Raw genomic sequence first — 23,726 nt, 5'->3', positions numbered from 1 at the left:
CCATCGACAAGTGCCGGCTATGCCAGACCACCGTCAAGTATTTGGGGCATGTAGTCAGCAGAGAAGGCGTCGCCACGGACCCTGATAAAATAGTGGCAGTGCAAGAGTGGCCTAGACCAGTGAAATTGAAGGATCTACGTTCCTTTCTGGGATTCAGTGGATATTACCGGCGTTTTGTTCCACAGTATTCCAAGATTGCCCGTCCCCTCACGGAGCTAACAAAGGGATACCCTCCAGTGGGAAAACAACGAAAGCACCAGGAAAATTATTATAAGCCCCGAGAAGAATTTGGGGAACGCTGGACGGCTTCATGTGAAGAGGCTTTTAACAACTTGAAACATCTTCTGACTCACTCCCCAGTATTAGCCTATGCAAATCCAGAGTTACCATACGAAGTCCACATAGATGCGTCCATGGAGGGTATTGGAGGAGTTCTTTACCAGTGGCAAGACCAGCTCCTACGACCAGTAGCCTATGTTAGTCGAAGTCTGTCGTCTAGTGAGAAGAACTATGCAGTGCATAAACTTGAATTTCTTGCTCTTAAGTGGGCAGTGGTGGAAAAGTTCCATGACTATTTATATGGAGTTACCTTCACAGTGCATACGGACAATAACCCGTTAACGTACATAAACTCCACTGCTAAACTTGATGCTACTGGACATAGGTGGCTTGCTGCTTTATCCAATTACAATTTTAGTCTGAAATACAAACCTGGTATCAATAACGTTGATGCCGATGCGTTATCTCGGTTACCTCAACGAGGCACTATCAGCGAAAATGATGACTGGATAGAATTACCAGCTCCTGCCTTACAAGGATTATGTCATCAAGTGTCCTACATGCAACAGCACTCACCAGAACAGGTTAGTGCACTTGGAGCTTCTGGAAAGGCCCTACCCCTGATGTATTGTTGGATCACCAAGGACGAGATGAGAGACTTACCCAAGTGGTCCAAAGAACAGATGCGTCAATTACAGAATGCTGACACTGAGATAGGGGCAATGTTGAGACTATATCAAAAGCCGAACTTGTCGTCAGGCCCATTTCCAGTGACCTTGAAGTACAAAGTGTTGTGTAGACAAAGGAAAAACTTAGTAGTCAAACAGGGAATACTGTACCGAAGAATTTTAAAACCCACTGGTATGTTTAAAGACCAATTAGTGTTGCCTTCTGAACTGGTATCTATAGTGTTGAAAGCACTTCATGACCAACATGGACACCTGGGTTATGATAAAACTCAACATTTGATTGCTGAAAGGGTATATTGGCCGTTAATGAACAAGGACATTGAAAATTATTGCCAAAATTGCAGAAATTGTATCCTGAGAAAAACCTTGCCCCAACATGCTGCTGGTATGGTCAGTCTACAGAGTTCCGGCCCAATGGATCTAGTATGCATTGACTTCTTATCCTTAGAAAGTCCTACGGGACAAGATAGCAACATACTTGTCATCACTGACCATTTCACTAGATATGCACAAGCCTTTGTAACCACCGACCAGAAATCTCTTACAGTGGCCAATACATTATGGGAGAAGTTTTTTGTGCATTATGGCCTACCTGCTCGCATCCACACTGATAGAGGACCTGATTTTGAGAGCCATCTAATTAAGGAGTTGTGCCAGCTTTGTGGGATAAAGAAATCGAGAACTACACCATATCATCCCCAAGGAGACCCACAACCTGAGCGATTCAATCGAACCCTATTGAATATGCTAGGAACCCTTGACCACACTCAGAAATTTAAATGGAAAAAGTACATCTGTCATTTAGTCCATGCCTACAATTGTACCCGAAATGAAGCTACTGGGTATTCACCCTACTTGTTGATGTTTGGACGAGAGGCCAGACTTCCTATTGACATTAGCCTTGGCACCTCTCCCACCACTGTCAAAGCACCATCCCATTCAAAGTATGTCGCCAATTTGAGAAAAGCACTCAATAACGCGTATAATCTAGCAAAAGACTCCACCCGAAAACAAAATGAAAAGAATAAAGCCCTGTATGACAGAAAAGTAAAGGAACAAGTATTAAAGCCGGGGGATCGAGTCCTTCTCAAGAGACTGGGCAGTCCTCGCAAACAAAAATTGGCCAACAGATGGAGAGAAACTCCTTATAGAGTATTAAAGAAATTGCCTGATATCCCAGTTTATCAAATTGCCCCTGAAAATGCAGATGGACCTATACTCACCTACCATCGTCAACATCTATTACCTATTACCCAGGATATTGTGTTTCCTTCCAGTGTGGATAAAGAGAGTCTTGAATCAGCACCAATTCCTGCTAAAGAAAATAAAATTACCTCTTCTGTTGGTCCGGTAACTGAAGAGGCCAGAGAGGATGAGACTGACACAGAAATGGGATATTTCTACCAAGATGGAAATACAAATCCAGCATCCACGTGGGAATTGAACTTTAACCAAAAAACAGATACAGGAACTCCGCAGGCCATAAACAGAGAGCCAGAATTAATTGAGAACTACGTATTTCCGGATGAGAGTTGGGGGAGTGACATTTCTGTAACTGATTGTCTAAGTGAACTTCCTCTACCAGCCCGAGTACGTAGACCGCCACGAATACTAACATATGACCAATTGGGATGTCCTACTGTTGTTAATAGGGTGGTACACCCGAATATTGTATATTCTTGGCCATATTTTGGGAGTCTGCCAGTAAACATTTGATGTACAGTATTTACAATGTTATGAATCTGTTATATGTCATGACTGTATTCATGTATCGGTAAGTGGAGATCTGATTTGCAAGTTTTAAAAGGAATTGCAAACTTGACCTCCAGGGGGAGTAGTGTGACCCCATATTGTCAGGGTCCCAACTAGGGATATTGAATAATACATAAAAATATGTGTATGGTGTATTTTGGAGGTGTATAAATATTGAAAAAAAATAACTGTTTACAGTTTTATAATATCTACCAAACATTGGACAAGATACATGACCTCTGTGTTAGGATTTTGTACACTCTGTTACTGTACATGGTTATGCTGTTAATATGAACTTCTTTCATGGCTTGATTATTAATTATCCCTCATGAGGGAGCAACCTATAACCAGAACTTTTCACAGAAAATTATGTGAAATAGTTAGTACTTGTTGGAAAATGCATGTGGAACAAACCCCCCTCCATTATAATGAGGTGGTATTGCCCTTCCAGTATATGCATAGCAGTTGGTAAAAGGACTGTTCTATTCTTCCTGGCAGTTGGGGGAGAGACGTTGGATTGAACTTATTGTACCCCAGGTAAACAGTTAAATAAAGTTGTTGTAGATTCAAACTGAATGTATAAAAAGGGGGAGCAGGAGAGAGTGAGGAAGAAATTCTCCTGAGGAGATTGAGGAGGGCAGAAGTGTGCAGCCCTGGCAGATAGGAGAACTGACCTGTGAGGGAGAAAAGACTACTACCAGAGGCTCCGTGTGATGGCAGCTTCTACAGCTGACCAGATGCTGACAGGTGGCCTAAATCTCTGGCTGGGCAGATAGTGTACATTCCGGTGAGAGGTACCAGAGGTGCTGCACATCATCACTGGAGGTGGCATCTGGGAGGAGATTGGGCGGAGGCCTAAAGAGTGAGATTGGTGAGTGCTGTCCAAACCCCTGCATCACTCATAGCTACACAGGGAAAGATTCCTAAGTGCAGACTGACAGGTGATATATGACACCTCACTGCAGCTGCCTTACAGCACGGGAAAGATGGCTACTACTCTAAGTTAGAGTATCATAAACATTGCACAGGTTTTCAGCAAATCTTTATATCAGCAACCCCTGAATAAAGAACTATTAACCCCTTCAGTGCTCACAGTGAAGTAATAATAAAGGCATCCTGACAGTCAATAGTTTACAAGATCATTACAGCTCCAATGGCACAAAAGTGAGAGAAGGAGAGTGAGAGGGAAAAGGAGTTTAAGTACAATACCGAGACATTGTATTTGGGTATAAAGAGAGCAGCTACTTATACTTCAGCAGCAGAGAAATTGTGAATGACAGACTAAGGTTTAAGCTGTATACAGGGAACATTTGAGAAAGTACAGAAGTCCTATTTGTAAGGAGCACAAGGTGCTAAGATATAGATATAAAGGATACCACTGTGGGCTTTTATACAGAAAGACTACACTACAGATGATCTTGGGGAAAACCTTTCCAGAGACTGCAGATAAATTACATCCGGAATAAAAATGGTGTATTTAATAATAGAGAGCTGCATACAGTAGATCTTTGGGAACGTAACAGTGCAGTGTTACTAGCAGGATACAAAAGTTTCTTCTTAGAGCATTATTAAAGTTTTCACTCCAAACAGCTATGAAACTGACACTTTGCGGACTGGAAAAGTGTCTGACATTGTTATTACACTAGTATCAGCTGATATTGTTTCATTAACAGAACATAATTCTATCTAGCATCTAAGAGAATATACTCCTTTTTGCATACAGCAGCAACAGTTCATTCAAACCAATATAGTAGAACTATATAACATTGAATACAAGTGTGGATTGTTAATAACACAAATTCCATTCAGGAAAGTACAGCCGGTTAGGAGAGAACGGATCCTTCATAGCGGGAACTCATTTCTTGAATCCTTCAGTAAATATCTTGCAGTCTATTCCTATATTGGATTACAAATACTTCATATAAGTTCAACTCCTATTACTTACAAACTCACCTTACAGGACTCAGGTGGGAACTTTAGTTTGCTCAGGAACTGCAGTATATGGTTAACAAAGGAACCTGGCATAAAATACAACAGCGCTTATAGTAACACCAAGACTAGTGTACACTAACTAAAATACATATTATTGTGCAATAATAGTTTAAGGTTTATTACTATATGTTTTTTTTTATTGTTGATTGAAATTGTTGTTTAAACGGTGAAGATATTAATTCACTTGCATGTGACGTATAATATGTTTATTTGTTTCAGCCGACTAAGGTAGGCTTGTATAATCTTTTTTACTTGAAGAAGGCATTCCAGAAATATTACTGAACACGACTACACGTCTTAAGTTCCAGTCAAATAAAATTGGTTGTGATGATTAATGCCATTATTTCACCTATTTTTGTTGTCTGAAATTACCTATGTAAATAATATTATTGTTATGTAAATTAACTTGTTAACTTTATTGGTTGCTGGATAGTTCAAAGGGTGTTTCCCCAAGCTCGCCCTCATAGAAATATATACATATTGATAAAACCTATCTTTATACCATCAAAGCTTGGGGTGGAGGCACATAAACTCGCTTATACATACTCAGTGCTGAAGACAGCGTTACAATCAAATGATTTCCCCAGTGTGTGCAGTCTGTGCGTAACCCAGAACATACTCTGCCTGTACAATAGAGACAGACTGATCGAGTCCGGAACTGACGTTACACACCCACCCTGACAATGTATTTATTTATTTTATTTATTAACAGTTTCTCATATAGCGCATACATATTCCGCAGCGCTTTACAGGGAATATTTGAACATTCACATCAGTCCCTGCCCCAGTGGAGCTTACAATCTATATTCCCTACCACAGGTACATACGCACACAGACATTCTAGGGTTAATTTGTTGGGAGACAATTAGCCTACCAGCGTATTTTTGGAGTGTGGGAGGAAACTGGAGTACCCGGAGGAAACCCACACAAGCACAGGGAGAATATACAAACTCTGCACAGGTAAGGCCATGGTGGGAATCAAACAAATGACCTTTGCGCTGTGAGGCAGTAATGCTAACCATTACACTGTCCGTGCTACCCTGAAAATGCTTGAGAATGCCTGTGTTTTTTCTGACAACCCCCGAAAACGGTTGGGCAACACATGGCAGCTTCCTGTCAATCAGCTTGCGAATGACTAGCGATCTGAGAAGATGCTGGATTTTGCCGCTGTTTGGCCTCGCCCATGCATGCTATGATCCGTATGCATGCACAGCCATTTAATAATAGTCCGCCTTACAAATTTGCACTGAATAACCCCCAAAGTTGGTCATTCAAAATGCCTGATAGGTAATCTTGAGACTATAATCCCAGAACAGATCCTCTATTAAACTAACTTAATCTACTGTATTCTGAGCATGTATATTTTAAATAACTTAGTTTTCGGAACAGAAGACATATATTGTTTTCTCGTGGAGCCTCATCGCAGCTAAACTATCAGTTAATGAACTGATGCACAACGCTGTGGACACTGATGAATACAGTAAGAGGAATTGATTTTATGCTGATGTCATCATTAATCTATCTAATGGATGTGAAAATCATCAATAATAGATGTTCCCCACCTTCAGCACAGAATCTAGCAAGGCTGATGATATTATGTATGATATTGAAGTATTAAAAACAAACAAAAGTACATATATAGTGAAACATTTTTGTATGGTAATATAAGTAATCATATGCAAATGTGTTTATGATATACAAGCCTACGCAGCTAGGTCACCTTTCTTTGGTTTGACGGGATAAAAGTGGATTTGACAATATGAGTGAGTACCACAGAGATTATATTTTCCACAATGATTGAGATGTTGCAGTATTTTAAAATGTTCCAAAACTTACTATAAAAATGTAAATCGAGCATATTGATACTTTTACTTACATGAGTGACAGTTTTAAAATAGTTTCAAACAATTACTCACCTGGTTCTGCATTTGTTCTAGATTTGGTGGTGAATTTTGGCTTTAGGTGTCCCAATCCGTATTGAATATACAGATGGAGCGCCTTTTATCTTTGCATGGCTGGCGGTCGGAATGCCAGCCCCCGCCAGCCAGCGTAAGGGGATGCGCGTGCATGCCCTTTAAACGGAGCTCCCCCCAAGGCCCCGCCGCCTCATCGCTGGTTCCCGACGCCCTCCCCGAAGCGGAGACGGGCAGAGTTTGCATCCCAGCCAGCATGGTAACTGGGAAGCAGGGGCATGTGGGACGATCGTGCGTCCAACTCAGTTGGAGTGCCATCTCGCCAGTGGGTGCATTCTGGCGAGCCCCGGCGCTGGCTGAGAGGTGCTCCATCTGTATGCCAAAGAAGTTTCAACATTTCTGCTGGAGTTAACACTCCCAACACTAAGCTATGAGTTCTATTTCAGATGGGATGTTGCTATGGGCAACCAATCAGATACTATCTATTATATTCTAGAAGGTGCTAAATGGCTCTTACAAATTTCCAGTGTGTAAAGGCTGGGAGGAGACCGCACTCAATTACATAATTGTGTATTGACAAAAAGACAAGGAAGCCCAATTCCTTGCGTCAGTCCTCTCCTGCAGTAACTGCTCTAGGTTCAGCTGAACCAAGGAGCCTATCAAGCGACAGGGCTTCCTATTTAAGGCTGTTACAGGGACCAGACCAGGGCTCAAAAATCTTTTCTCCTGTGATCTACAACTGGCTCAGAGCTTATTTGTGATTCTGTCTGCTTGTTCCAACCAGTACTAGTCTCCATTGTATGCAGTGCACTCCAGTCTACAAGAACCAGCATTCATTCTACACAGTGTACAGTGGCGTAGCAATGGTGAGGCAGACTCCGCGGCGGCTTGGAGGAGCCAGTGCCGGCAGCGTCTGCGGGGAGCGCCGGGTTCAGGATGCTTCTGGGTAAAGTGGCAGGCGTGGGAGCAGAGACCGGACTCTATAGCCATGCGACTTCTGCCCTCCCTCCTCCCACAGTGGCAAAGGGTACAGGGGGTCAGAGCTGTATTGAAGGCCCACGGCTCCCTACTGCACTCAGCAACTAAATCATAACGTCCGACGCTCCCCTTCTGACCCTGCCATCGGAGAGAGCTTGTGCTGGAAGGCTAACACCCCCCGGCTCCGCAGCTGCATCCCGCACAGGCCCAGATGGCTGGCCGCCTAGTCAACACGCTACAAGTACAAGCCAGGCGCAGTCTCCAAGTCCTGCTGCCGGATACATCATAAGCAGCTCTCCGGTGCCCTCTGACTGCTCCTCGTTACTCTATACTATATGTGTGTGCCAATACAATGTGTGTGTGTGTGTGTGTCAGTGTGCTCCTGGTGCCCATGCAATGTGTGTGAGTAATAGAGTGCCCCTGGTGCCCATGTAATGTGTATGTGTGTGTGTGTCAGTGTGCCCATGCAATGTGTGTGTGTGTGTGTGTGTGTGTGTGTGTCAGTGTGCCCCTGGTGCCCATACAATTTGTGTATGTGTCAGTGTGCCCCTGGTGCCCATGCAATGTGTGTGTGTGTGTGTGAGTAATAGTGTGCCCCTGGTGCCCATTTAATGTGTATGTGTGTGTGTGTGTCAGTGTGCCTATGCAATGTGTGTGTGTGTGTGTCAGTGTGCCCCTGGTGCCCATACAATGTGTGTGTGTGTGTCAGTGTGCCCCTGGTGCCCATGTAATGTGTGTGTGTGTCATTGTGCCCATGCAATGTGTGTGTGTGTGTGTGTGTGTGTGTGTGGGTTTGTGTGTCAGTGTGCCCCTGGTGCCCATGCAATGTGTATGTGTGTCAGTGTGCCCCTGGTGCTCATGCAATGTGTGTGTGTGTGTGGGTCAGTGTGCCCTTGGGGCCAATACAATGTGAGTGTGTGTCAGTGTGCCCCTGGTGCCAATACAATGTGTGTGTGTGTGTGTCAGTGTGCCCCTGGAACGCATCCACTCGACCTTTTCATACCTCCACTATCCACGTCGGGGTGGAGTTGACTTTATATAGTGTGGCGAGCGCAGCGAGCCACTTAGTCCAAAGCGCGGCGAGCACAGCGAGCCCCACGAGGGGATGCGTATTATGTTACATGTATTATGTTACATGTATTACGCATCCGCTCGCCACGCTCCAGGCTCGGTGGCTCGCTGCGCTCGCCACACTATATAAAATCACCTCCACACCGACGTGGATAGTGGGGGTATGAAAAGGTCGGGCGGACGCTTTCCACCACCCCTCGCGGGGCTCGTTGTGCTCGCCACGCTTCGGGATTACGTGGATAGTGGAGGGCCTAAATAAATGACATTAAGGGGGAAATTTACTAAGAATACAAATAAAAAAAATCGTATTCGTATTCTTACTACGAATCAATACAACTGAATAAGGCTGTTTCAGCCGTATGCAAAGTCGTGTTCTGGAAGGGAATTTACAAAGCAGTCAGATACGACTGCTTTGTAACCCTCCGATGGCGTAATGATTCGTATTAGCCAAGTGTGATGGATAATTCCAGAGGTACTGCTAAATGTGCCGTATAATTCCAGGGGTGCAGCTATGTGTGCCATATCAGTCCATGGATGCTGCCATTTGTACTGTACAATTCCTGCTGTGCTGCCAAGTGTGACGTATAATTCCAGGGGTGCTGCCAATATGACATATCATTCCAGGGGTGCTGCCATGTGTGCTGTATAAATCCAGGGGTGTTGCCATGTGTGCCATATAATTCCAGGAGGGCTAAATGTGCTGTATAATTCCAGGGGTGCTGCCATATGTGCTGTATTTATTTTCATCCTGTTTGACATCTATTATGACATCAAGCATTAATATGCTATCTCAGCGAATATAATTTCTAATTACAATTTAAATAGATTTTCTATGATTCAAGGTCAGAAAGTTGTGATTATTGCTCCTGGAAGCTGGCTTTCATACTAACAATTTTTTTATAGGTCTGCTGTAAATCTCTCTCAGCTTTGTTAATTGATTCATTTCCCCAAGAATGTGTTTTATCCATATATTTGTTTTTTTATCCAGCAATGTAAAAATCACTTTTAAAATGAAACCCTTATGACATGTCTTGATAGTAAATAATCTTCAGATGTAGATTTATTATAAGGAACAGACAACATGCTGTTGCTGTATGTATATCTGCCAGAGGAACAAGTAGTACAGACTCTCCATTGTCATCATCACCTGTTTTCATTCATAGGGAAATGTGATCATTTTGAATTAATTTCTACCAACTGCTATTTCTTTTTAAATTATACTCTCGTTGCAAAGGTGCACAGCAATGCCAGATTGACTTCATATGCAATCTAATGCAGGGTTACAGACCCTACCTGAATGGCCGGGAGGCTCCCAAAAATCAGGTCCCCTTCCCAGCCCCCCAGAAAGGTTTCTGGGGGACCCCCGCTCCGTCCCCTGATCTCAGAATCCTCACCCCGACCGTGGCACTTAAATCCACGAGTCTCTGAGGAGGGGGCAGGGCTAAAATGGCACAATCACATCATTTTAGCGCCACCCCCTCCATGGAGAACTACGAATCGGGTTATTTTACATCATGGGGTCCAGGCTTAATGATGTCACGCTCAAGCCCCGCCTCCAAAGTGCTGCTTAAAGTCTCCTCTCCGGGCCTCTCCCAGAGAGGAGACTAGAAAAGTAGCAAAAGTAAAAAAGTAGCAAAAGTAAAATTACTCCATAGAAACTTATCATCCATATCAAAATTATGGAAATTTAAATGTAGAATGTACAATAGGTACAGCAAACTTTAAAAAAAACTTCAACAATGTCATCTGTTTGTGTTTTATTCGTGACCATGGAGGTAATTCAGACCTGATTGCACGCAAATTTGCAGCAGCCAACGTTCAGTTAAGTCACCACCCACTAGAGTGTAAACCCACCTTGCAAATCAATGTGCTCACAGTGCGAATGGATTATTTGCAGCCGAACGATAATGTCCAAAAACCATTGTAACAGGCCCACCATGGACTGATTTTTACACTGGGTACAAGTCATCTCAGCCTCAGGGTAGACAGAGACATACTCGGCAGGGCGATGGAAAAAGCCATATACAGCCTGAAGAGATGTCGCACACCCTTCCCTAAAATGCTCAGGTAAAGCATTTTCCTAGGCACTCCTAGCATCCTTTCTGGCACGCCTGCATTTTTCTTAGCATTTCCACTAAACGGTCGGTTTCCCCCCCAGATGCCTACTTCCTGTCAATCACCTTCCGAATGGCGTGCAAACAAAAAAAGTAGCTGGATCTCATTAAATGACGGCCATGCGCATGCAAACTAGGGGTGGTACGCATGCGCACATACCCTCCAACATGACCCATTCCATTAGGTACAAAATGCTCTGTTCCTGGACTTCCCTGCCAGTGGCAGTTGCAGAGGTTGGACTCCAGCACAGTCCAAAATTCAAAGAGGGGGGGTCCCATCAACTGTCAGTGAGTCCAGGACAGTGATGTTTGGGGTGGCAGTAGGTGTGGCTCACCTTTTTGAATATTGGACTGTGCTGCAGGCTTACATCTGCAACTGCCACTGGCAGGGAAGTCCAGGAACAGAGCATTTTGTACCTAATGGAATGGGTCATGTCGGAGGGTATGTGTGCAGTGTATCGATAATCGACCGCTGTGTGAATTTATAGCCAAATATGGGGTCTCTAAATTAACTGGGGCTATGCAGTTCTGTAAATACAAAGGTTAGTAAAGATATGCAACCATAAGGGCAAGTGGAAATGAAGGTCCCTGTCCATTCATGCTTTGCAAAACGGATTTGCCCATCACAACCAAGCTCTGAGTAACATATCCTTTTGAAGATTGGTAAAGTGGCTCAAACTGCAGTGCCCATTGAGAAGCATGGAATACCCAGAATAAAACAGACTGTGAAAATGTCCTGGTTAGTCCATGAATGACTATAAGGCATTATACACAGTATGATCACCATGGATTATTATGTTTAAAAAAATGAATCATGTAATATAAAAGGCTAACACTGCTCCTCACCAATATGGGGGGATTCAAGTTTTCTGCGCAGCAATGGCCAATAAATGGGGTCTGATAGAGATAGTGCTGGTCAGTTCAGGCGCAAACATTACTGGTTTGTTGTTTTATCATTATGACGGCCTGGTAACTAGGCGGCCTGGTAGCATGGCGCGAATCTTATTGAATATATTCTACAGTCTCTCAAGAAGTACACAAAGGGGGTTATTCTGGTTGATTCGTTCAGATGCAAATTCGCATCCTTGTGAGTCAATATAACCATTTGTTCGTACTGGCTGCGAATGAATGTTTTGCATAAACATCCATTCGCAGCGAGCATGTGGAATGTGCACGCACACAAAAGGATGCTTCCATGTGGCACCTCAGTGTGAAGGATTAGAAAATCCATGGATACCGGCTGCCGTGTATGGAGGTAGTGCCGCGAGCCAGCGGCTCCTGGTTCCTGCGTCTAAAGGGAATGCGGCGTGTAGTCAGTATAAGTTAGCGGGCACCAGATCGCCAGATAAGGGCCACCCTCAGCGCGTTTCTCCGCCGTAGGGTCTTGGCAGTTTCTTCAGGTATTTAGGGACTTATTCTGGTTCACTCTTAGAGGCAATTTCCTTCTCAAATAGACTAAACCATGTGCACTGCAGACCTTCCAAGTAACCTTGGAACAATGACAGTAGTATACCTCCTTGAGTCTAGTGTCTACTGTATATAGGAGATCATGGGTGCAATGAGCTCTGTTCCCTCTCCATACATAGCCCTTTGGAATGCATAGAAATGCTTTATTCATAGTGTTTTCCATATGTATTCAACAATTTATGTTGAAGGTAACCGGGTGCAGTCATTGCCGTCTCCCTGTAAATTGTTAGCATACCTGCTATCAAAGAGCATGCTACGGTAACCTGTGCAGGACATCTGATTCCTCCTCTAAACCAGGGCCACGTTAACAATGGGTGAACGGATCTATGGTTCTAGACCATATCTTTATATCTATATATATGTATTAGTGATGAGCCGGTTCAGATCTCTGAGCTCTGAGCAACCCGAACTTCCCGGTTAGAGGCAGGATCAGAATCTAGCTGGGGTTTTCCCACCAGACTTGGATTCAAGATTGAGGCAAAATGTAATCATCCCACAGTCAGATTCTTGTATGGTTTTGGATCCTATATAATACCCTACAAATCGGAGCCATCTTCACTCCAGCATTGGAGAGGTTAGAGGATGGACCTCTGGCTCTGTCTGTGGGTGGGGTGGGGTGGGTGCTGGGTGCTGTCTTGGAGTGCTGTATTGTGGTGCAGTCTTGAGGTGCTGTCTTGTGCTGTGCAGAGTGCTGTTGTCCTCCTGTGCTGGCCTATGCTCTGCGTAAAGGTCAGGGGTGTTGTGCAGTTGTGCAGGGTGCTGCTGTACTCCTGTGCTGTCCTGTGCTATAAAGGGGCGCTTCCCTGTGTGCCGTAAAAATAAAGGGGTGCTGCCCTGTGTGCTGTAAAAATAAGGAGGCATTGTTCTGTGTGAGCTATAGAAATAATAATACAGGGGTGCTGCAATGTGTGCTGTAAAAATAAATGGGTGCATACATTTCTGTATCAACACACACCACTGCTGCACTTATAGGGCACACAGGGTAGCGCCCCTTTACAGCAACAGCACACAGGACAGCAAACCTGTATTTTTATTTCTACAGTGCACAAAGGACAGCACCCCCTTTATTTTTACAGCACGCAGGACAGTGTGCTGTAAAAATAAAGGGGGTGCTGTCCCAAATCCAAACAACTGTCTTATCAATTTCCTCCTCAATCAGAATTGGGCGTAGTCCTGCGGTCAGGTATTACTGACTCCTTTCCCATTCTGGATACCTCCTGCGGATCCTTGAGTTAAACACCTACTGCTGCATCTGCAGTTGTTGTTGCTGCTGGAAGTCGATCATCATCCCAGATGGGGAATCGGTAAAACCAGTTATACATAACTGTCCACCAATGAGAGGGTGTGTGCTGATGTCCTGTAACATCAGGTGCGTAGCCAAGGCAGGCATAGGCTCACCCACGTTACCAGGGGAATGCCCAGCATTTTCAAGAGGACACCCATAAAACCGCTTGGTGTTTCCATGGTCCAGCCTCATTTCCACCCCCGTCTGCCCCAAGTCCTCCCTCCCTGCAATGAACGGCCCGGCAAGTGTCTAACTCGTTGGAGACCTTCTGTGACGGGGTTTGCACATTTGCAGAAATGCGCATGCACAATTCCAGACCATCTGGGAAGGTACTAAATTCAGATCGCTATGAGCGATACTGAATTGGCCCCAAGCCCCTTTGAAAATGGAAAAATGTAGATATCTCAATTAAGATTTATTTTCCTATTGCAAAGATAATTTTATGCAATAAAATGTTCTTAATCAGATATCCTGAAAATAGTACATTTTTGAAAGTACAGTACAACTTAATCACTTGTAAGCATATTTGCAACTTTGCATTTTTTAAAAAACTTATTTCTACATTGTCGCTTTATGTTTCAGCGACTGGAGAGAAATTATCAGTCTATTTACCCCAGGATACCAATTTCTATTTTCTCATTGCTAAATGGAAATAGGAAAATTGCACAGCTCACATAAGTCTAATGGTGTAAAGAAATACTTTAACTTTCAAAAACTCTAGGAAGCAATTGAAAGCTTGGCAGCCAATGCTAAAATTTATGAAGAAACATTAAATGTATCAAAATAAGCAGAAACAATGTGAAAATATGAAATGATTTATCTTTTATTGGAAATGAAAATCATTCTACAACACTTACTTTCAAGTCGGGGTTAGTAGGGTATGTGTACACAGTATTTCATCTTGAAGGAAACAGCATGGTGCAGCTTTATAATTGCCAGGCTCTCTACTAAACTTTACTTCACTTGAAATAAGCAAAAATTTGGAAATTGGTTCATTAAAATATTCTCAGCAGCCTGTTTTCCTTCCTGGGGAATTAGATGACAAAAGTATACGGATGTTAGAAGATGACTTGTTTTTATTTAATTAGTTTTATGATGTAAGGTATTTGTATGGTATATTGGCATGCATCATTAATGCAGTTTCCTACACTGAAACTGTTAAATGAGCCTATTCCAGTAATAATCTGTCACTTTGTTGACTACTTAACTATCCTGACGCAGTGGTTTTTGTTTAATCCTGCGGCATTATTTGCTTTCTTTTTCTTTGATTTTCTTTGTGCTAATCTTTGAGAAAACATATATACAAACTATAGGGGGGTTGAGCGCAAGTTGGCCATAGTTGCCCCTGCAGTGTATGCAGTGGTGCCAATGTGGGGAGAGTCATAATTACCTGGCCCAGGCCGGATGGAGGAGTCCAGTGGGGGTTTCCTGTCCCTTACCTGGCAACAGGAGCTGCAGCCAGTTGTGTCTCCAGAGAAGGGGCTGCAGCACAGTTAAAAATCCAAATAGGGGAGCCAACTACCATTCCCCAGTGACTCACTGGCATCTGATGTGGCTCTGCTACAGTATATGAAATTTGTGCTGTGCTGCAGGCCCCCCCCCCCCCCCCCCCCCCCCGCCCGGAGACTGCAGCTCTTCTCCTAAGCCCAGAACTGTCTCATGCAAAAGGTGCCAGGTGGAGGTGCTGGTGCAGTGGGTGGTAAAGGACATCACTGGCGCCTTTTGCAGGAACCCGAACATATGTAGATGAAATTGGACTAATCCCATGCGTTGAAGCAAACTATAACCAGAGCCCTATAGTAATAGTAGAAGATGAACTGGATGTGGAGAGCTGGAGCTGGTGTATCAAAATCCTGCTGCTGTATGTGCATAACAAGCTACTGTTTCACCGGCAGAAGAAGTTATGGCTTAATCGAGATGTTTCCATTTTTTCTAGTTCACCAGATCCAGGACCAGATCCGGATTCCTTATCACATTTTTTTGGCTTCGCGATTAGCACAACCCCAAGCAGAGACCCAGTACTGCTTTATTTAATTTATATTTCATTTAAAATGTATTTTATTCCAATAAACATTGTTTGAAAACTAAAGACACCTTGATGGATGTTACCACCCAGACGCTTAAAAGATAACTTTACATATTTGTAACTTCATTTACTTGTGTGATTTGGGTACGCTCTTATCCACTCACTTTAATGATTTTTTTTTATTGAGCTAAGACCTTATTACCCATTGCCATTTCATTTCTTTCCCAATTATATGTATGAAACATTGAGGGACTGAAACCACCTAAGAAGAAAACTATACAGAAACTACAAAGAACAATTATACAAGAGCCCACGAGAAGGGAAGTATTTTTCTTATTTAACCTACTCCCATATGTCCATAAGGGGAGTGCCCAGCTTCCAGGTAGCACCCCCCTTTCTTCTTTAATCACTGACTTTAGGATCCCAGGCTAGATCCTAGTGTACTCAGGGGGTTATTCTGATCGGTGCGGCCAAACGTGCGTACGTTCCATATTAGCGTACGCTCTCCGTACGCGGCCGTTGAGGTTAAGTCCACCCACAAATCAGCCGCATACGTACAGCCAGAAACAACGTCGAAGGGGAGTGGCATACAATTGAGCGTACGCCAACGTACACGGACGGATCAGCCCTTAGACTCCGACAACTGGCGTACAACAGAGCGTACGCCACCGTTTACGGACGTCTCTCGTCCGTCTTCCCGCCGACTTCTTGCGGCAATCTGAGCGTACGCCAGCTTGCACGGACGGGTCGCTATTGTTTTCAATGGAAAACTCAGCTTATGTCACCGCTCGTGAGAGTGAGCGTACGTCCGTGCATGCTGGCATACCCTTCACATATATGGACCTGCAAATCTTGCCTTTCAACTATAATTCAGACAATTAATTAATTATTCTAATTGTTATTCAATTATTGTTTTTCTATTAACTCAATTGTCTACCTTAATAAAGACCCTAATAAAACAACATTTTAACCCTCATTACATGTATATTTGTTATGTTCTAATGTGGCATTTTAATCACTATCTATGTGTCCCCACATTGCTTTTACTTTTAAATAAATTTATGTTGGTGTTTGTGTGTATGTACTAAATTATGTCCATAATTAGTTTGTCCAAAATGTGTAACATGTATACCTACCCTGATGTTATGTGTGATGTTTTAATCGAACAACATTAAACATTCATGCATTTTCACTATGTGTTATTTAACTCAAAAACACACACACATTCACACATCAATCGTTACCCCTCACCTCAAATTACAAATATAACTTACATTACACATCTGTATGTACCTACCCTTACAAGCCTTCTAACATATTTATTATTAAAAACACAGGCAACTTCTAACTGAACATAAACTTTTATTAATAACAAACATAATAAGGGGGGGGGGATAAAAATAAATTAAATGAGGGCCTCCAAACGTAAAAAAAAGAACATTTAAATAAAATAGGGTTAGGAATATCTCCCGCAAAATGTTGTCCACCTCCTCCTGGTGCTGTTCAGTGTCTGTAGTGAAGGGATAAAAAAATAATAATATTATATAACATACACAAATGTTTGTTGTATTTGTACATAATAAGAAGTTGTGAGTTAAGTGTGAAGGCCACATACATTTTTCAACTACATTGAAGAAGGGTATGCTGTAAACACAGTACTAAAAACTAATATGTTAACACACACATACTGTACATATTACATAACATTAAATAGATTCCTCCTTCTTGGATGAATGTATGCTGTATCCCAATTGGTAGTTTTGTTTTGGGGGGCTCACCTCTAACCTCACAATTAGGCTGTGCTATTTAAGGGTTATGACATTGTTGCGGCTTAAGCACTCCTTACTATTTTAAATTTAGGACATTGCTGTACAAATTATAGGCCTAAAGCTATGTTTGTAAAGCATGCATCCGCATGGCCTCACACACTATGAACAAAACAATCTATAAATTAATGTTGCACATCATGCTGGGAAGTGGAGTTACCCAACACCTGGACCCACATAACTACAACACCACTAATGTCGGATATGTCATTGGATGTACTGTTATGTCAATTATTCAAGGGGTGAGCCATGGCCACACTCAAAAAAACCACCAAGGGGACCCTTGTTCCTGGAGAAGGACAGGCCACACCTCATGGTCGCCCTGCAGTGATATGTTGCAACTAATGTTGATGTTGGATACACATATGTGGTTGTTGTGATTGTTTATGTGTAGAAATGTGTAGGTAAACATTAGACACATTATTTACTTACGGCTAGTTGAGCCATCCTGCTCGCCGCTGGTTGGGTGTCCGGTGGTTGGGGGGGTCAGGAGCAAGGGGGATGGGATAGGACTTGGGATACAGGTAGTGGGTTGGAGTGGGGATTGGAGAGGTTTGGGGGTGGGTGGTGGGGAGGTGTAGGGGGGTTGGAAATGGGGTGGGGAGGGGGTGTTGGTGGGTGTAGGGGTGTGGGTTGGGGGTAGGGGTGTGGGTGGGGGTAGGTGTGGGGGTGGGGGTGGGGGTAGGGGTGTGGGTGGGGGTAGGGGTGGGGGTGGGGGTAGGGGTGTGGGTGGGGGTAGGGGAGGGGGTGGGGGTAGGGGAGTGGCTGGTGGAAGAGGATGTAGAAATGGGGTGGTCACCAGCAGGACCCAATGTCTCCTCCTCTAAATCCTCCTCTTCCTCCTCCTCTTACTCCTCCTCTTCCTCCTCCCGGGCTGCCTCCTCCCGGGCTGCCTCCTCCCGGGCTTCCATGCGTGCCCTTGCGCGTGCTGAAATGTTCATGTTGATGGCATAGAAATCGAAGGTTGGGTTTCATAAAAATGGGGGAATGAAAAATTCACATTAGTCATGCTCATAACCTTACAAATGATCATTTCTGTTATATTTCATACATTTATCATGCTAACTAATTGATATGCTACACCGAAAAACAGAGCGACTACATATACCCCCCCCCCTATACACCCCTTATACACCCCATATACACCCCTATACACCCCATATACACCCCTATACACCCCTATACACCCCATATACCCCCCTATACACCCCATATACCCCCTACACACCCCATATACACCCCATATACACCCCATATACCCCCCTATACACCCCATATACCCCCCTATACACCCCATATACACCCCATATACACCCCATATACCCCCCTATACACCCCATATACCCCCCTATACACCCCATATACACCCCGATACACCCCATATACCCCCCTATACACCCCATATACACCCCATATACACCCCATATACACCCCATATACACCCACATACTCATGAACATATTTATAAAAAGTACAGAAATCATGCAAAAAAACGCAGACATACTAGTAAATAAAAACTTACATCGGGCAATATGGCGGCGAATTGAAGAGAGCATCACTGGCTGCCGCCGGCGCAGGTCAGACCAGCGCCGCTCCACTTGTGCCAGGCTTCTGCGGACGCCGGTCCGGGCGTATATTAGCCGGCGGGCAGCATTATATGCCCACCGCTTGTCCATGTTGGACACATATGGGCCCCTGGGCCCCAGGCGCCGGTCCATGACCTCAACCAAGGCCACCAGCTCCTGGTTAGAAAAGGCGTTAGCCCTGGATGAAGTCATATTGGCAATGGCGCAGTTATGAATTGCAGGTACATATATCACTTTTGGTGCTTGCTGATTGGTCTAAAAACTTGTTTGTTTAGTATTAACTTTATTAATCCTTCTTACATTAACAAACTGGATGCGAATAGAAACTTGCGCGGACCGTTCTGATATACACACACCATAACCAACAGTATGCTTTCAATTTATAGAGAGCTGTACTGTATATACAGTGTGCTGAAAATAATACACGCAACCGTCTACTAATAAATACGCTGATAAAAGGGCACAATACAACGATTTCCATGGAGAGACGTACTGTATATACAGTGTGCTGAAAATAATACACGCAACCGTCTACTAAGAAATACGCTGCTAAAAAAGGCACATTGCAACATGTTGGTGTATGACAATTTCATACTCATTACATATGTAAGGAAAGCATTATAACGTGATGTTTTGAAATGTGATTCAGAAAGCATACACAAACTCCAACAGATACCACCTGACAACACTCATCATTGGAATGACAGGTGCACACATTTCACCATGTAGCACACAATGGTCCACAACCTGTGTATGTGCATGTACAGGTGAATGTTCAGGTGCGTTGAGACCTGCGTAATTTAAGCGGGAATTATCGCCGGGAAATATCGGCGTAAATTAGCTACTACATTGCTGGAAAAATATACGCCCCCTTGTTCATGGCAGGAGATTACCATATAAATATTCAGGCAGATGTAGGCCAGAATTTCTGCAAACATGTCTAGCTCAGATAATTCCACAGCTGAGGACGCTCTACAGAGAGCAAGAGCAGAATCCTTGCTTGAAAGGTTGAGGCACAGGGAGCAGGAGAGGACAAGGAGGACCCAAGATCAAGGGGGCCCCTCACTAACAGCCACTACTGCAATGCCACCAGCTACACAAGGGCCAAGCAACCAGCCAGAACAAGAGGTTGCATCTCTCCAAACAGGTGTGACCCAGCAGGTGCATGGTGAGAGAACTAGGGCCACCAGAAAACGAGCTGCAACATCTAGGGTGAGGACTGAGCAGGATACCACCACCAAAAAGAGAAACCCTGCATTTCTAGAGGCAGAATTGAGAATTTTAGTGCCCAGGGCACGCGAATGGATCGAATTGCCAACCAGGAAGCCGGGTGCCAGTGCAAAGAGAAACCTTTGGGACAAGATCACAGAGGAAGTGAACCAGGTGTCACCAGTGGTCAGAGATTGGCTAGCAGTGAAGAAAAGGCAAGTGTGTTTCTCCCCCTGATAATGTCATATGTGTGTACATATGTTACATGTATGTTTTGAGAATAATAGAAAGGTGTGTTTGTAGATAGTGCTACACTTCAATGTCACATGTGAACACAACCATGTCTAATAACCCACATTTATATATGAAACATGCACCATTGGTGTGATGTGAGGTTATGGGCACAGTTCTGCTCATGTGAAGTATGTGATGGGACAACAGAAAGTGTGTTGTTGAAAAAGAGTTGTTGTAACATGTTCCATATGATGCTACTGAAACAAGAATGACCAAACTGTGCACATGTAGCTGGTGAGAAACTACACATCCCAGTATGCCTTCCCATAGTTAAGTTACTCCATAATAACCACACTGTCAAGCTATGGTGGAATGTGTAGTTTCACAACAGGTGGAGGTGCATAATTTGGCCATGGATGATGTCATTTCTGCATAGTGATCTATGTATGTGCATTTAGTGGCCTAATGAATAAGATGAGACACTGAAATGCCTCATAATGGAGACATTAATGTGTGTGTGGGAAACATATGGCTAAAAAACATAAGATCACCCACACTAGGAAATGTAACGTAGTCATGATGTTCACTAGCACAGTGGTGCACATATCTCATGGTGATATTTGTATTTTTAAACTTGTAGGTGGTCAGACTTCAAAAGTACACTGAAGAGGAAGATGACTGACCGGTACAACCACAGCATGTCCACCGGGAGGGGGCCTATGCCAGAGAGTTTGGAATATACCCCCCTGGAGCAGGACGCCTTGGATGTTATTGATGTGGCCGAGGTCAGGGGGATATCCAATATGGATACTGAGCTCCCGGTGGAGGTCTTTGCTGCTGCTTTTGATGGTAAGTCACAGTAATGCATTGTATTTGGAAAGATATTTTTTAGTGCGTATGTGATGGTGACATTGTTTTCAATTATTATCCTAGAAGAAGCAGAAACACAGGATGAACCGGCAGCATCTTCCTCTGCAGAGCCACAGGTGGAGCAAGTGGTCCAGCCTCCACCCACACGACACCCCCAGCCACAGGACACATGGGATGCCAGGTGGATGGTGATACTGGAGAGGATGGAGCAGCGAGTGGAGGAGTCTACGGTCTGTCAGCAGAAGGTTGTGGAATTTCTGGCAGATTGGAAGTCCACAAAGAGGCAGCAGTGTGAGGCCTTAAACCACATGAATGACACTCTGGCGGTTGGCATGCAAAGCATTGTCCAGCAATTCAGCCGCCAGAATGACATTCTGGTGGAGCTGCTCACCACCGCCAGGTCCCTAAGGGACAATCCCCCATCTGCTGGCCCACCCCAAGCTGCTCCCCAACCTTCCACCTCTGCTGACCCTCCTGTGTCCAGTAGGGGAAGGCCGCGCAAGCCATCAGAGCCAAAGGCCCCTGTCCCCAAGGCCCCATCTAAAAAGGGGAAAAAAGGGCCCAAATAATGACACCTGGTTCACTTCCTCTGTGGTTGGACCCCAAATGTTTAAATTGCACTGGACATCCACTTCCTGAGTTGACCTTCGATCCATTTTCGTGCCATGGGCATTAAAGTTCTTATTTTGACCTCTAGAAATGCAGGATAAATTTTTGGTGGTGTGTATCATGCTTAGTATTCACCCTGGTTGTTGCAGTACGTATTCTGGTGTCCCCATTTCTTTCACCATTGCATTTGCAGGGTAACACATGTTTGGAGATATGCAACCTCTTGTTCTGGCTGATTTTTTTTTTTTGTGTATATTTTATATTTTATTTTTATTTATGACATTAAAGTGGCAAATAAGCTGTGATGCTGAACAGAAAATAAATTTATTTTCCCAATTACAACACAATTGTTGTATGTGTAATTTCTTGTGTGAAACAAATACTACATTTATGTGTACTTACTGACCAGGGTATTTTTGAGCATTTCTTGAAGTGTGGTAGAAGTTTCCCATGTGTAACCCTCTCCATGGCCATTCACATGTTCATATCCAACTTTTCCCTGCTAATTAGTTTGTGTCAGCACATGTGCAGAGCAACTTAATAGGTGAGAAAGCAGTTTGTGTGCAGGTGAGGTAGCTCCTACATTAGTAGGTAAAAGCAGGTCCAGAACAATGATTTCCTCATGGAGTGGGTGAGGTAGACAAACAAGGGTCAAAAGGGACATTTGTGTAGGAATGCATATGTGTCCTCCCTAAAAAAAGATGTGTGAATCGGCCAAACATGATAAAATTGCTTGGGAACAAACATGTTTAACTATTTAAATATATATGAGTTTACAGTGTCATAAGCAGATGTAGGAATCCTTTGTTAGAGAGATGTGAGTGCAATAATGTGATTGGTGGCATCTTACATCCAGAGTGTAGTAAAATCCAATTCATAGCAGATCAGAAAGTGGTACAGTTCGGTATTTTGGGTACTATACAAAGATTGTGTGCAAAATAGTGGGCATGGGTTTAAAACATTGCTGAAACTTCCTTTGTAGGTGTTAGATGTGGTTTATGTTATTGTATCATAAATACAAAACATATGATTGTATTAGAGTGAACACGTTGACACATGTCGACTTATGTAGATTGAGTGTGCTACTGTGTAAAGTCTATGAAAGCACGTAGTAAATGTTTATAACTGTTTAACAAATACCTACCTTTGCATATATAAGCAGGTCTTACAAAGATTCTTACCTTAAATTAAACAAACCTTTAAATGTCGAGAAGTATAGAAAGATAAGCTTCCAATGTGTTTGAGTGCTGTGTGTGGCTTGCAGGTAGTGAAATAATGGTTTGGACTTAATAGACTGCAGCATTGCTTATTACATTCAGGTGTATGTGTTTGAGTAGTAATCAGCGTTAATTAGCAAACCCAGGCGCACGCTGGCATGCGGTATCTGTAGGGGTGGTCTGAGGTGGCGGTTGGCGGCCGCCTGTTTTGTGTCCGAAATGAACATTGCTTTAGCCGATCGAGCGGTAGTAGCACCGTTCATTTTTGGTGCACACCCCCGTGTACGCCCATGTTTACGCCCATTTTCCCTCATTATTTTGGCCGCTCCCCTCAACACGCCCCTATGCCGCCCCCAATGCCCGTACTCTCGCGTACAGGTTTTTTCGCACGGAGAGACCCGTCCGTAAGCGTTGTGGAGTGTTCGCGCCTGCGCATTGGAGATGGTACGCATGCGCAGATCATTAAAAACCCCAGAACGTACGCGTACGGCCCGCCCGCACCAACCAGAATAAGGCCCTCAGAGAGGCTGATCCCTCTTTTTTAAGCACTTCGTTATTCTTCCAACTACATTTCTTTTATAACTCTTCTGGAGCCCCTTTATGTATAAT

The sequence above is a fragment of the Crinia signifera genome, chromosome 5 (genome assembly GCF_055691185.1).
Source record: "Crinia signifera chromosome 5, ASM5569118v1, whole genome shotgun sequence".
In the NCBI taxonomy this organism is placed as follows: Eukaryota; Metazoa; Chordata; class Amphibia; order Anura; family Myobatrachidae; genus Crinia; species Crinia signifera.
This window is presented reverse-complemented; position numbering follows the sequence as displayed.